The following is a 15,000-nucleotide window of genomic DNA, read 5'->3' as shown; positions in this document are numbered from 1 at the left end:
ACAGGCAACTTTCGAGGGACATACTTTTCGCAACAAGCTTCCACTAGGAAAGCACAGGCAACTCGTTCGAACGTCAAAGCCAACCAAATGGCAATTACCCGAGGGACATGCTTTTCGCAAGGCACCTTCCACTAGGGAAGCGCAGACAACCCGAAGGCGAGTCGAAGACAACCTAAAGGCGATCACCCGAGGGACATGGAGGAATGCACCAGTGGAGTTCGCTGCACAGGCAGGGATCCGTCCAACTCGCACAAACCGAACACAACTCACGCGCCACGACGTACACTGTGCACCAGCCCCCCAAAACGAATCACCCCCCGAAGGACTAAGAAGCCCGACGAACGCGCGAAAACATTTAGAGAGGCCGAGCAAGCACCGGTTAGCGCGAATGAAAGTAACAAGCGCAACAGGCAACTTTCGAGGGACATACTTTTCGCAACAAGCTTCCACTAGGAAAGCATAGGCAACTCGTTCGAACGTCAAAGCCAACCAAATGGCAATTACCCGAGGGACACGCTTTTCGCAAGGCACCTTCCACTAGGGAAGCGCAGGCAACCCGAAGGCGAGTCGAAGACAACCCGAGGGACATGGAGGAATGCACCAGTGGAGTTCGCTGCACAGGCAGGGATCCGTCCAACTCGCACAAACCGAACACAACTCACGCGCCACGACGTACACTGTGCACCAGCCCCCCAAAACGAATCACCCCCCGAAGGACTAAGAAGCCCGACGAACGCGCGAAAACATTTAGAGAGGCCGAGCAAGCACCGGTTAGCGCGAATGCAAATAACAAACGCAACAGGCAAATTTCGAGGGACATACTTTTCGCAACAAGCTTCCACTAGGAAAGCATAGGCAACTCGTTCGAACGTCAAAGCCAACCAAATGGCAATTACCCGAGGGACACGCTTTTCGCAAGGCACCTTCCACTAGGGAAGCACAAGCAACCCGAAGGCGAGTCGAAGACAACCCGAGGGACATGGAGGAATGCACCAGTGGAGTTCGCTGCACAGGCAGGGATCCGTCCAACTCGCACAAACCGAACACAACTCACGCGCCACGACGTACACTGTGCATCAGCCCCCCAAAACGAATCACCCCCCGAAGGACCAAGAAGCCCGACGAACGCGCGAAAACATTTAGAGAGGCCGAGCAAGCACCGGTTAGCGCGAATGCAAATAACAAACGCAACAGGCAACTTTCGAGGGACATACTTCTCGCAACAAGCTTCCACAAGGAAAGCACAGGCAACTCGTTCGCACGCCAAAGCCAACCAAATGGCAATTTAACCGAGGGACATGCATTTCGCAAGGCAACTTGTACAATTACCCGAGGGACATGGCATGCTTGCCAAGGCCGTGGCTTGGCATGCTTGCCAAGGCCGTGGCATGACATGCTGCTGGCCAAGGCCGGGCATGCCATGCTGCTGGACAAGGCCGTGGCAAGGCATGCTGATGGCCGAGGCCGTGGCAAGGCATGCTGATGGCCGAGGCCGTGGCAAGGCATGCTGATGGCCGAGGCCGTGGCAAGGCATGCTGCTGGCCAAGGCGTTGGCATGGCATGCTGCTGCTGACCAAGGCTTGGGCTTGCCATGCTGCCGGCCAAGGCCGTGGCATGACATGCTGGCCAAGGCCGGGGCATGGCAAGCTGCTGGCCAAGGTCGTGGCATGGCACGCTGCTGGCCAAGGCCGGGGCATAGCACGCTGCTTGCTGGCCATGGCCGTGGCATGACAAGCTTGCCAAGGCCGGGGCATGGCGTGCTGCTGGCCAAGGCTTTGGCATGCCATGTTGCTGGCCAAGGCTGTGGCATGGCATGCTGCTGGCCAAGGCTGTGGCATGGCATGCTGCTGGCCAAGGCTGTGGCATGCCATGCTGCTGGCCAAGGCCGTGGCATGACATGCTGGCCAAGGCCGGGGCATGGCATGCTGCTGGCCAAGGCCGTGGCATGGCATGCTGCTGGCCAAGGCCGTGGCATGACATGCTTGCCAAGGCCAGGGCATGGCATGCTGCTGGCCAAGGCCGCGGCATGCCATGTTGCTGGCCAAGGCCGTGGCATGGCATGCTGCTGGCCAAGGCCGTGGCATGACATGCTGGCCAAGGCCGGGGCATGGCAAGCTGCTGGCCAAGGTCGTGGCATGGCACGCTGCTGGCCAAGGCCGGGGCATAGCACGCTGCTGGCCATGGCCGTGGCATGACAAGCTTGCCAAGGCCGGGGCATGGCGTGCTGCTGGCCAAGGCTTTGGCATGCCATGTTGCTGGCCAAGGCTGTGGCATGGCATGCTGCTGGCCAAGGCTGTGGCATGGCATGCTGCTGGCCAAGGCCGTGGCATGACATGCTGGCCAAGGCCGGGGCATGGCATGCTGCTGGCCAAGGCCGTGGCATGGCATGCTGCTGGCCAAGGCCGTGGCATGACATGCTTGCCAAGGCCAGGGCATGGCATGCTGCTGGCCAAGGCTTTGGCATGCCATGTTGCTGGCCAAGGCTGTGGCATGGCATGCTGCCCTAGGCCAACGTGCCACCGCCACCGCCGCGGGCCGCCACTCGACGCATCCCGTGCTTGGCTATGTAGTTTCGATGCCACAAGCCAATGCCACAAGCCAAGCGATGGCATGTGCCAAGCGCCCGCCTAGGCATAGGCGTGGCCTGTGGCCTGGCCATGCTGGCCAGCCTTAAGGGAGGTGCCCCCCCCTTATAATAGCCTGTTAAGCCCTTTTCAATCTGGCAGGAGGAAACATCAAGCATGTTCGAGGAGTCATAATGGGGTTTTTTTAAAAAGTAATGGTTTTTTGCCAAAACTTTCAACATGAAAGTTGTATGAAATAATTTAATACACCATAAAAAAAATTATAAAAAAATATTTGGCCACCGGAATATTTTATTTTAATTTATTTCAATTTTAATACTTAAAAAATAATAAAAATTACTAAAAATACTCAAAAAATTCTAGAAAAATTCCAACAATTATAAGATGAGGCACTAGTAATTATAGTAATTTTTTTAATTATTTTTTTATTTTTAATTTATTTTATTATAATTTTTATGAGTAAATAAATAATTAAAAAGCCCGACGAACGTGCAAAAACTCTTAGAGAAACCCAGCAAGCATCGGATAGCTCGAATGCAAATAACAAACGCAACAGGCAACTTCCGAGGGACATACTTTTCCCAACAAGCTTCCACTGGGGAAAGCACTAGCAACGTGTTCGCAAGTCAAAGGCAACCAAACCGGCTATTACCCGAGGGACAAGCATTTCGCAGGGCAACATATACGTAAGTCAAAGCCAAACCAAATGGCAATTACACGAGGGACAGGATTGCTTGCCAAGGGCGTGGCATGCGATGTTCTAGCCCAAGGCCAAGGCACGCCACGCTGCGGGACAAGGCCGTGGCAAGACATGCGGCTGGCCTTGGCCTTGGCCTTGGCATGGCATGCCGCCGGCTTTGGCTGGGCTGCGTTGGCCTTGCCATGGAATGTTGCTGGCTTCGGATGGGCTGCCTTGGCCTTGGCCTTGGCCGTGGCATGGCATGCTGCTGGCCTTGGCCTTGGCCTTGGCATGGCATGCTGCTGGCTTTGGCTGGGCTGCCTTGGCCGTGGCATGGCATGCTGCTGGCTTTGGCTGGGCTGCCTTGGCCGTGGCATGGCATGCTGCTGGCCTAGGCCGTGGCATGGCATGCTGCTGGCCTTGGCCTTGGCATGGCATGCTGCTGGCTTTGGCTGGCCTGCCTTGGCCGTGGCATGGCATGCTGCTGGCCTAGGCCTTGGCATGGCATGCTGCTGGCTTTGGCTGGGCTGCCTTGGCCGTGGCATGGCATGCTGCTGGCCTTGGCCTTGGCATGGCATGCTGCTGGCTTTGGCTGGGCTGCCTTGGCCGTGGCATGGCATGCTGCTGGCCTTGGCCTTGGCATGGCATGCTGCTGGCTTTGGCTGGCCTGCCTTGGCCGTGGCATGGCATGCTGCTGGCCTAGGCCTTGGCATGGCATGCTGCTGGCTTTGGCTGGGCTGCCTTGGCCGTGGCATGGCATGCTGCTGGCTTTGGCTGGGCTGCCTTGGCCGTGGCATGGCATGCTGCTGGCCTTGGCCTTGGCATGGCATGCTGCTGGCTTTGGCTTGCCTGCCTTGGCCGTGGCATGGCATGCTGCTGGCCTAGGCCTTGGCATGGCATGCTGCTGGCTTTGGCTGGGCTGCCTTGGCCGTGGCATGGAATGCTGGTGGCCTAGGCCTTGGCATGGCTTGCTGCTGGCTTTGGCTGGCCTGCCTTGGCCGTGGCATGGCATGCTGCTGGCCTAGGCCTTGGCATGGCATGCTGCTGGCTTTGGTTGGGCTGCCTTGGCCGTGGCATGGCATGCTGCTGGCCTTGGCCTTGGCATGGCATGCTGCTGGCTTTGGCTGGCCTGCCTTGGCCGTGGCATGGCATGCTGCTGGCCTAGGCCTTGGCATGGCATGCTGCTGGCTTTGGCTGGGCTGCCTTGGCCGTGGCATGGCATGCTGCTGGCCTTGGCCTTGGCATGGCATGCTGCTGGCTTTGGCTGGGCTGCCTTGGCCGTGGCATGGCATGCTGCTGGCCTTGGCCTTGGCATGGCATGCTGCTGGCTTTGGCTTGCCTGCCTTGGCCGTGGCATGGCATGCTGCTGGCCTAGGCCTTGGCATGGCATGCTGCTGGCTTTGGCTGGGCTGCCTTGGCCGTGGCATGGCATGCTGCTGGCCTTGGCCTTGGCATGGCATGCTGCTGGCTTTGGCTGGCCTGCCTTGGCCGTGGCATGGCATGCTGCTGGCCTAGGCCTTGGCATGGCATGCTGCTGGCTTTGGTTGGGCTGCCTTGCCTTGGCCTTGGCATGGCATGCTGCTGGCCTTGGCCTTGGCATGGCATGCTGCTGGCTTTGGCTGGCCTGCCTTGGCCGTGGCATGGCATGCTGCTGGCCTAGGCCTTGGCATGGCATGCTGCTGGCTTTGGCTGGGCTGCCTTGGCCGTGGCATGGCATGCTGGTGGCCAAGGCCTTGGCATGGCTTGCTGCTGGCTTTGGCTGGCCTGCCTTGGCCGTGGCATGGCATGCTGCTGGCCTAGGCCTTGGCATGGCATGCTGCTGGCTTTGGTTGGGCTGCCTTGGCCGTGGCATGGCATGCTGCTGGCCTTGGCCTTGGCATGGCATGCTGCTGGCTTTGGCTGGCCTGCCTTGGCCGTGGCATGGCATGCTGCTGGCCTAGGCCTTGGCATGGCATGCTGCTGGCTTTGGCTGGGCTGCCTTGGCCGTGGCATGGCATGCTGCTGGCCTTGGCCTTGGCATGGCATGCTGCTGGCTTTGGCTGGGCTGCCTTGGCCGTGGCATGGCATGCTGCTGGCCTTGGCCTTGGCATGGCATGCTGCTGGCTTTGGCTTGCCTGCCTTGGCCGTGGCATGGCATGCTGCTGGCCTAGGCCTTGGCATGGCATGCTGCTGGCTTTGGCTGGGCTGCCTTGGCCGTGGCATGGCATGCTGCTGGCCTTGGCCTTGGCATGGCATGCTGCTGGCTTTGGCTGGCCTGCCTTGGCCGTGGCATGGCATGCTGCTGGCCTAGGCCTTGGCATGGCATGCTGCTGGCTTTGGTTGGGCTGCCTTGGCCGTGGCATGGCATGCTGCTGGCCTTGGCCTTGGCATGGCATGCTGCTGGCTTTGGCTGGCCTGCCTTGGCCGTGGCATGGCATGCTGCTGGCCTAGGCCTTGGCATGGCATGCTGCTGGCTTTGGCTGGGCTGCCTTGGCCGTGGCATGGCATGCTGGTGGCCTAGGCCTTGGCATGGCTTGCTGCTGGCTTTGGCTGGCCTGCCTTGGCCGTGGCATGGCATGCTGCTGGCCTAGGCCTTGGCATGGCATGCTGCTGGCTTTGGCTGGGCTGCCTTGGCCGTGGCATGGCATGCTGCTGGCCTTGGCCTTGGCATGGCATGCTGCTGGCTTTGGCTGGGCTGCCTTGGCCGTGGCATGGCATGCTGCTGGCCTTGGCCTTGGCATGGCATGCTGCTGGCTTTGGCTTGCCTGCCTTGGCCGTGGCATGGCATGCTGCTGGCCTAGGCCTTGGCATGGCATGCTGCTGGCTTTGGCTGGGCTGCCTTGGCCGTGGCATGGCATGCTGCTGGCCTTGGCCTTGGCATGGCATGCTGCTGGCTTTGGCTGGCCTGCCTTGGCCGTGGCATGGCATGCTGCTGGCCTAGGCCTTGGCATGGCATGCTGCTGGCTTTGGTTGGGCTGCCTTGGCCGTGGCATGGCATGCTGCTGGCCTTGGCCTTGGCATGGCATGCTGCTGGCTTTGGCTGGCCTGCCTTGGCCGTGGCATGGCATGCTGCTGGCCTAGGCCTTGGCATGGCATGCTGCTGGCTTTGGCTGGGCTGCCTTGGCCGTGGCATGGCATGCTGGTGGCCAAGGCCTTGGCATGGCTTGCTGCTGGCTTTGGCTGGCCTGCCTTGGCCGTGGCATGGCATGCTGCTGGCCTAGGCCTTGGCATGGCATGCTGCTGGCTTTGGTTGGGCTGCCTTGGCCGTGGCATGGCATGCTGCTGGCCTTGGCCTTGGCATGGCATGCTGCTGGCTTTGGCTGGCCTGCCTTGGCCGTGGCATGGCATGCTGCTGGCCTAGGCCTTGGCATGGCATGCTGCTGGCTTTGGCTGGGCTGCCTTGGCCGTGGCATGGCATGCTGCTGGCCTTGGCCTTGGCATGGCATGCTGCTGGCTTTGGCTGGGCTGCCTTGGCCGTGGCATGGCATGCTGCTGGCCTTGGCCTTGGCATGGCATGCTGCTGGCTTTGGCTTGCCTGCCTTGGCCGTGGCATGGCATGCTGCTGGCCTAGGCCTTGGCATGGCATGCTGCTGGCTTTGGCTGGGCTGCCTTGGCCGTGGCATGGCATGCTGCTGGCCTTGGCCTTGGCATGGCATGCTGCTGGCTTTGGCTGGCCTGCCTTGGCCGTGGCATGGCATGCTGCTGGCCTAGGCCTTGGCATGGCATGCTGCTGGCTTTGGCTGGGCTGCCTTGGCCGTGGCATGGCATGCTGCTGGCCTTGGCCTTGGCATGGCATGCTGCTGGCTTTGGCTGGGCTGCCTTGGCCGTGGCATGGCATGCTGCTGGCCTTGGCCTTGGCATGGCATGCTGCTGGCTTTGGCTTGCCTGCCTTGGCCGTGGCATGGCATGCTGCTGGCCTAGGCCTTGGCATGGCATGCTGCTGGCTTTGGCTGGGCTGCCTTGGCCGTGGCATGGCATGCTGCTGGCCTTGGCCTTGGCATGGCATGCTGCTGGCTTTGGCTGGCCTGCCTTGGCCGTGGCATGGCATGCTGCTGGCCTAGGCCTTGGCATGGCATGCTGCTGGCTTTGGTTGGGCTGCCTTGGCCGTGGCATGGCATGCTGCTGGCCTTGGCCTTGGCATGGCATGCTGCTGGCTTTGGCTGGCCTGCCTTGGCCGTGGCATGGCATGCTGCTGGCCTAGGCCTTGGCATGGCATGCTGCTGGCTTTGGCTGGGCTGCCTTGGCCGTGGCATGGCATGCTGGTGGCCTAGGCCTTGGCATGGCTTGCTGCTGGCTTTGGCTGGCCTGCCTTGGCCGTGGCATGGCATGCTGCTGGCCTAGGCCTTGGCATGGCATGCTGCTGGCTTTGGCTGGGCTGCCTTGGCCGTGGCATGGCATGCTGCTGGCCTTGGCCTTGGCATGGCATGCTGCTGGCTTTGGCTGGCCTGCCTTGGCCGTGGCATGGCATGCTGCTGGCCTTGGCATGGCATGCTGCTGGCTTTGGTTGGGCTGCCTTCGCCGTGGCATGCCATGCTGCTGGCCTTGGCCTTGGGGCTGGGCTGCCTTGGCTGCGGTTCTTATCACTAGACGTGCGTTGCGTGCGAAGGCGTGCAAAGGCGTGCGCGACCATGCGCGCAACACGCGCACCGTGGTCAAAAGACCACGCGCGCGGTATTCGCACAGGCCACGCTGCCCACGCCGCGGGCATGCCAGGCCGCCCAGGCCGTGCGCATGCCATGCCGTGCTGCCCAGGCCGGCTGCATGCCAGGCCGCCCAGGCCGTGCGCATGCCATGCCGTGCTGCCCACGCCGCGGGCATGCCAGGCCGGCTGCATGCCAGGCCGACCAGGCCGTGCGCATGCCATGCCGTGCTGCCCACGCCGCGGGCATGCCAGGCCGGCTGCATGCCAGGCCGCCCAGGCCGTGCGCATGCCATGCCGTGCTGCCCATGCCGCGCGCATGCCAGGCCGCCCACGCCCGCGCGCATGCCACGCCATGCTGCCCAAGGCCGCGCCCAGGCCGCCCAAGGCCGCGCCCAGGCCGCCCAAGGCCGCGCCCAGGCCGCGCAAGGCCGCGCCCAGGCCGCGCAAGGCCGCGCCCAGGCCGCCCAAGGCCGCGCCCAGGCCGCGCAAGGCCGCCCAAGGCCGCCCAAGGCCGCGGTCCAGGCCGCCCAAGGCCGCGGCCGAGCCGCCCCAGGCCGCAGCCCAGGCCGCGGTCGAGCCGCAGTGCATGTAACCCAAGGCCGCAGCCCAGGCCGCGCCCAACATGGGGCGTACCTGCCACTGCCTTGCCCTGGGCAAGGGAGGTGCCCCCCCCTTATAATAGCCTGTTAAGCCCTTTTCAATCTGGCAGGAGGAAACATCAAGCATGTTCGAGGAGTCATAATGGGGTTTTTTTAAAAAGTAATCGTTTTTTGCCAAAACTTTCAACATGAAAGTTGTAGGAAATAATTTAATACACCATAAAAAAAATTAAAAAAAATATTTTTTTACAGAAAATATTTTATTTTAATTTATTTCGATATTAATACTTAAAAAATAATAAAAATTAATAAAAATAGTCAAAAAATTATGGAAAAATTCCCATAATTAAAGGATGATTCACTAGTAATTATAGAAATTATTAAATTATTTTTTTCATTTTTTTTATTTTATTTTGATTTTTTTATGCCAAATAAGGGCTTTAAAAATTCGAAAAGCTCTAGAAAAATTGCAAAAAAATAGGGAATGACATTTAAAATTGATTGTAGTGCATTTTTAATTGTGTTGCACGGTTTGGGTAAGATTATAAAAGAATCATGTTCAAAAAGATCGATCGAGGCGGTGGCACGCCATGGCCTTGGCCTTGGCCTTGGCCTTTGCCCGCGGCCATGGCCTTTGCCTTGGCCTTGGCCATGCCTTGCACAGGGACTTGGCCTTGCCCACTGCCTTGGCCTTGGCTTTGGCCTTGGCCTTGGCATGGCATGGCATGCTCGCCGAGGCCGTGGCATGCCTTGCTGCTAGCCAAGGCCGTGGCGTGGCATGCTCGCCCAGCCCGTGGCATGCCCAGCCCGTGGCACGCCATGTTGGCCCAAGGCATTGGCATGGCATGCCGGCCAAGGCATGCTGGCCAACGCTGCGGCACGGCGTGCTGGACAAGGCGGTGCCATGGCATGGCATGCTGACCAAGACAGTGCCATGGCATGCTGGCCGAGGCCGTGGCATGGCATGCTGGCCGAGGCCGTGGCTTGCCATGCCGCCACGGCCGTGGCATGCTGGGCAACGGACCGGCATGGCATGCTGGCCGTGGCGGTGGCACGACATGCTGGCCAAGGCAGTGGCATGGCATGTAGGCCAAGGCTAAGGCATGGCACGCTGGCCAAGGCAGTCGCAAGGCATGCAGGCCGAGGCCGCGGCACGGCCCGCTGGGCAACGCGGTGGCATGGCATGCTGGGCAACGCCGTGGCAAGGCATGCGGGCCGAGGCCTTGGCATGGCATGCTGGCCGAGGCCGTGGCATGGCATGCGGGCCGAGGCCGTGGCATGGCATGGCATGGCATGCGGGCCGAGGCCGTGGCATGGCATGCGGGCCGAGGCCGTGGCGTGGCATGGCATGGCATGTTGGGCAACGCCGTGGCAAGACATGCGGGCCGAGGCCGTGGCATGGCATGTTGGGCAACGCCCTGGCAAGCCATGCGGGCCGAGGCCGTGGCGTAGCATGTTGGCCAAGGCTAAGGCATGGCACGCCGGGCAACGCGGTGCATTGGCATGCTGGGCAGCGCGGTGGCAAGGCATGGGGGCCGAGGCCGTGGCATGGCATGTTGGGCAACGCCGTGGCAAGACATGCGGGCCGAGGCCGTGGCATGGCATGCGGGCCGAGGCCGTCCGTGGCATGGCATGCGGGCCGAGGCCGTGGCACGACATGTTGGCCAAGGCTAAGGCATGGCACGCCGGGCAACGCGGTGGCATGGCATGCTGGGCAACGCGGTGGCAAGGCATGCGGGCCGAGGCCGTGGCATGGCATGTTGGGCAACGCCGTAGAAGGGCATGCGGGCCGAGGCCGTGGCATGGCATGCGGGCCGAGGCCGTGGCATGGCATGTTGGGCGACGCCGTAGCAAGGCATGCGGGCCGAGGCCGTGGCATGTCATGCGGGCCGAGGCCGTGGCATGGCATGCGGGCCGAGGCCGTGGCATGGCATGTTGGCCGAGGCCGTGGCAAGGCATGCGGGCCGAGGCCGTGGCATGGCATGTTTGGCAACGCCGTGGCAAGACATGCGGGCCGTGGCATGGCATGGCATGCGGGCCGAGGCCGTGGCACGACATGTTGGCCAAGGCTAAGGCATGGCACGCCGGGCAACGCGGTGGCATGGCATGTTGGGCGACGCCGTAGCAAGGCATGCGGGCCGAGGCCGTGGCATGTCATGCGGGCCGAGGCCATGGCATGGCATGCGGGCCGAGGCCGTGGCATGGCATGTTGGGCGACGCCGTAGCAAGGCATGCGGTCCGAGGCCGTGGCATGTCATGCGGGCCGAGGCCATGGCATGGCATGCGGGCCGAGGCCGTGGCATGGCATGTTGGGCGACGCCGTAGCAAGGCATGCGGGCCGAGGCCGTGGCATGTCATGCGAGCCGAGGCCGTGGCATGGCATGCGGGCCGAGGCCGTGGCATGGCAAGTTGGGCGACGTCGTGGCAAGGCATGCGGGCCGAGGCCGTGGCATGTCACGCGGGCCGAGGCCGTGGCATGGCATGCGGGCAGAGGCCGTGGCATGGCATGTTGGGCGACGCCGTCGCAAGGCATGCGGGCCGAGGCCGTGGCATGGCATGCGGGCCGAGGCCGTGGCATGGCATGTTGGGCGACGCCGTAGCAAGGCATGCGGGCCGAGGCCGTGGCATGTCATGGCATGTTGGGCGACGCCGTAGCAAGGCATGCGGGCCGAGGCCGTGGCATGGCATGTTTGGCAACGCCGTGGCAAGACATGAGGGCCGTGGCATGGCATGGCATGCGGGCCGAGGCCGTGGCATGACATATTGGCCAAGGCTAAGGCATGGCACGCCGGGCAACGCGGTGGCATCGCATGCGGGCCGGGGCCGTGGCATGGCATGTTGGCCAACGTCGTAGCAAGGCATGCGGGCCGAGGCCGAGGCCGTGGCACGGCATGCGGGCCGAGGCTGTGGCATGGCATGTTGGGCGACGCCGTAGCAAGGCATGCGGTCCGAGGCCGTGGCATGTCATGCGGGCCGAGGCCGTGGCATGGCATGCGGGCCGAGGCCGTGGCATGGCATGTTGGGCGACGCCGTAGCAAGGCATGCGGGCCGAGGCCGTGCCGTGGCATGCGGGCCGAGGCCGTGGCATGGCATGCGGGCCGAGGCCGTGGCATGGCATGTTGGGCGACGCCGTAGCAAGGCATGCGGTCCGAGGCCGTGGCATGTCATGCGGGCCGAGGCCGTGGCATGGCATGCGGGCCGAGGCCGTGGCATGGCATGCGGGCCGAGGCCGTGGCATGGCATGTTGGGCGACGCCGTAGCATGGCATGCGGGCCGAGGCCGTGGCATGTCATGCGCGCCGAGGCCGTGGCATGGCATGCGGCCCGAGGCCGTGGCATGGCAAGTTGGGCGACGTCGTGGCAAGGCATGCGGGCCGAGGCCGTGGCAAGGCATGTTGGGCGACGCCGTAGCAAGGCATGCGGGCCGAGGCCGTGGCATGTCATGCGGGCCGAGGCCGTGGCATGGCATGCGGGCCGAGGCCGTGGCATGGCATGTTGGGCGACGCCGTAGCAAGGCATGCGGTCCGAGGCCGTGGCATGTCATTCGGCCGAGGCCGTGGCATGGCATGCGGGCCGAGGCCGTGGCATGGCATGTTGGGCGACGCCGTAGCAAGGCATGCGGCCCGAGGCCGTGCCGTGGCGTGCGGGCCGAGGCCGTGGCATGGCATGTTGGGCGACGCCGTAGCAAGGCATGCGGTCCGAGGCCGTGGCATGTCATGCGGGCCGAGGCCGTGGCATGGCATGCGGGCCGAGGCCGTGGCATGGCATGCGGGCCGAGGCCGTGGCAAGGCATGTTGGGCGACGCCGTAGCAAGGCATGCGGGCCGAGGCCGTGGCATGTCATGCGGGCCGAGGCCGTGGCATGGCATGCGGGCCGAGGCCGTGGCATGGCTTGTTGGGCGACGCCGTAGCAAGGCATGCGGTCCGAGGCCGTGGCATGTCATTCGGCCGAGGCCGTGGCATGGCATGCGGGCCGAGGCCGTGGCATGGCATGTTGGGCGACGCCGTAGCAAGGCATGCGGCCCGAGGCCGTGCCGTGGCGTGCGGGCCGAGGCCGTGGCATGGCATGTTGGGCGACGCCGTAGCAAGGCATGCGGTCCGAGGCCGTGGCATGTCATGCGGGCCGAGGCCGTGGCATGGCATGCGGGCCGAGGCCGTGGCATGGCATGTTGGGCGACGCCGTAGCAAGGCATGCGGGCCGAGGCCGTGCCGTGGCATGCGGGCCGAGGCCGTGGCATGGCATGTTGGGCGACGCCGTAGCAAGGCATGCGGTCCGAGGCCGTGGCATGTCATGCGGGCCGAGGCCGTGGCATGGCATGCGGGCCGAGGCCGTGGCATGGCATGTTGGGCGACGCCGTAGCAAGGCATGCGGGCCGAGGCCGTGGCATGTCATGCGGGCCGAGGCCGTGGCATGGCATGCGGGCCGAGGCCGTGGCATGGCAAGTTGGGCGGCGTCGTGGCAAGGCATGCTGGCCGAGGCCGTGGCATGTCATGCGGGCCGAGGCCGTGGCATGGCATGCGGGCCGAGGCCGTGGCAAGGCATGTTGGGCGACGCCGTAGCAAGGCATGCGGGCCGAGGCCGTGGCATGTCATGCGGGCCGAGGCCGTGGCACGTCATGCGGGCCGAGGCCGTGGCATGGCATGTTTGGCCACGCCGTGGCAAGACATGCGGGCCGTGGCATGGCATGGCATGCGGGCCGAGGCCGTGGCTCGACATGTTGGCCAAGGCTAAGGCATGGCACGCCGGGCAACGCGGTGGCATGGCATGCTGGGCAACGCGGTGGCAAGGCATGCGGGCCGAGGCCGTGGCATGGCATGTTGGGCAACGCCGCAGCAAGGCATGCGGGCCGAGGCCGGGGCATGGCATGCGGGCCGAGGCCGTGGCATGGCATGCGGGCCGAGGCCGTGGCATGGCATGTTGGGCGACGCCGTAGCAAGGCATGCGGTCCGAGGCCGTGGCATGTCATGCGGGCCGAGGCCGTGGCATGGCATGCGGGCCGAGGCCGTGGCATGGCATGTTGGGCGACGCCGTAGCAAGGCATGCGGGCCGAGGCCGTGCCGTGGCATGCGGGCCGAGGCCGTGGCATGGCATGTTGGGCGACGCCGTAGCAAGGCATGCGGTCCGAGGCCGTGGCATGTCATGCGGGCCGAGGCCGTGGCATGGCATGCGGGCCGAGGCCGTGGCATGGCATGTTGGGCGACGCCGTAGCAAGGCATGCGGGCCGAGGCCGTGCCGTGGCATGCGGGCCGAGGCCGTGGCATGGCATGTTGGGCGACGCCGTAGCAAGGCATGCGGTCCGAGGCCGTGGCATGTCATGCGGGCCGAGGCCGTGGCATGGCATGCGGGCCGAGGCCGTGGCATGGCATGTTGGGCGACGCCGTAGCAAGGCATGCGGGCCGAGGCCGTGGCATGTCATGCGGGCCGAGGCCGTGGCATGGCATGCGGGCCGAGACCGTGGCATGGCAAGTTGGGCGGCGTCGTGGCAAGGCATGCGGGCCGAGGCCGTGGCATGTCATGCGGGCCGAGGCCGTGGCATGGCATGCGGGCCGAGGCCGTGGCACGTCATGCGGGCCGAGGCCGTGGCATGGCATGTTTGGCAACGCCGTGGCAAGACATGCGGGCTGTGGCATGGCATGGCATGCGGGCCGAGGCCGTGGCTCGACATGTTGGCCAAGGCTAAGGCATGGCACGCCGGGCAACGCGGTGGCATGGCATGCTGGGCAACGCGGTGGCAAGGCATGCGGGCCGAGGCCGTGGCATGGCATGTTGGGCAACGCCGCAGCAAGGCATGCGGGCCGAGGCCGTGGCATGGCATGCGGGCCGAGGCCGTGGCATGGCATGCGGGCCGTGGCCGTGGCATGGCATGTTGGGCGACGCCGTCGCAAGGCATGCGGGCCGAGGCCGTGGCATGGCATGTTTGGCAACGCCGTGGCAAGACATGCGGGCCGTGGCATGGCATGGCATGCGGGCCGAGGCCGTGGCACGGCATGCGGGCCGAGGCCGTGGCATGGCATGTTGGGCGACGCCGTAGCAAGGCATGCGGGCCGAGGCCGTGGCATGGCATCTTGGGCAACGCCGTGGCAAGGCATGCGGGCCGAGGCCGTGGCATGGCATGATGGCCGAGGCCGTGGCATGTCATGCGGGCCGAGGCCGTGGCATGGCATGCGGGCCGAGGCCGTGGCATGGCATGTTGGGCGACGCCGTAGCAAGGCATGCGGTCCGAGGCCGTGGCATGTCATGCGGGCCGAGGCCGTGGCATGGCTTGTTGGGCGACGCCGTAGCAAGGCATGCGGGCCGAGGCCGTGGCATGTCATGCTGGCCAAGGCCAAGGCATGGCATGGCATGGCATGCGGGCCGAGGCCGTGGCATGGCATGTTGGGCAACGCCGTGGCAAGGCATGCGGGCCGAGGCCGTGGCATGGCATGATGGCCGAGGCCGTGGCATGCCATGCTGGCCAAGGCTAAGGCATGGCATGCCGGGCAACGCGGTGGCATGGCATGCTGGGCAACGCCGTGGC

The sequence above is a fragment of the Camellia sinensis genome, unplaced genomic scaffold, assembly GCF_055761805.1.
Source record: "Camellia sinensis isolate YWXY unplaced genomic scaffold, ASM5576180v1 Unanchor4, whole genome shotgun sequence".
NCBI classification, from domain to species: domain Eukaryota; kingdom Viridiplantae; phylum Streptophyta; class Magnoliopsida; order Ericales; family Theaceae; genus Camellia; species Camellia sinensis.
The sequence above is the reverse complement of the archived record's forward strand: the minus strand, read 5'-3'. Positions refer to the sequence as shown.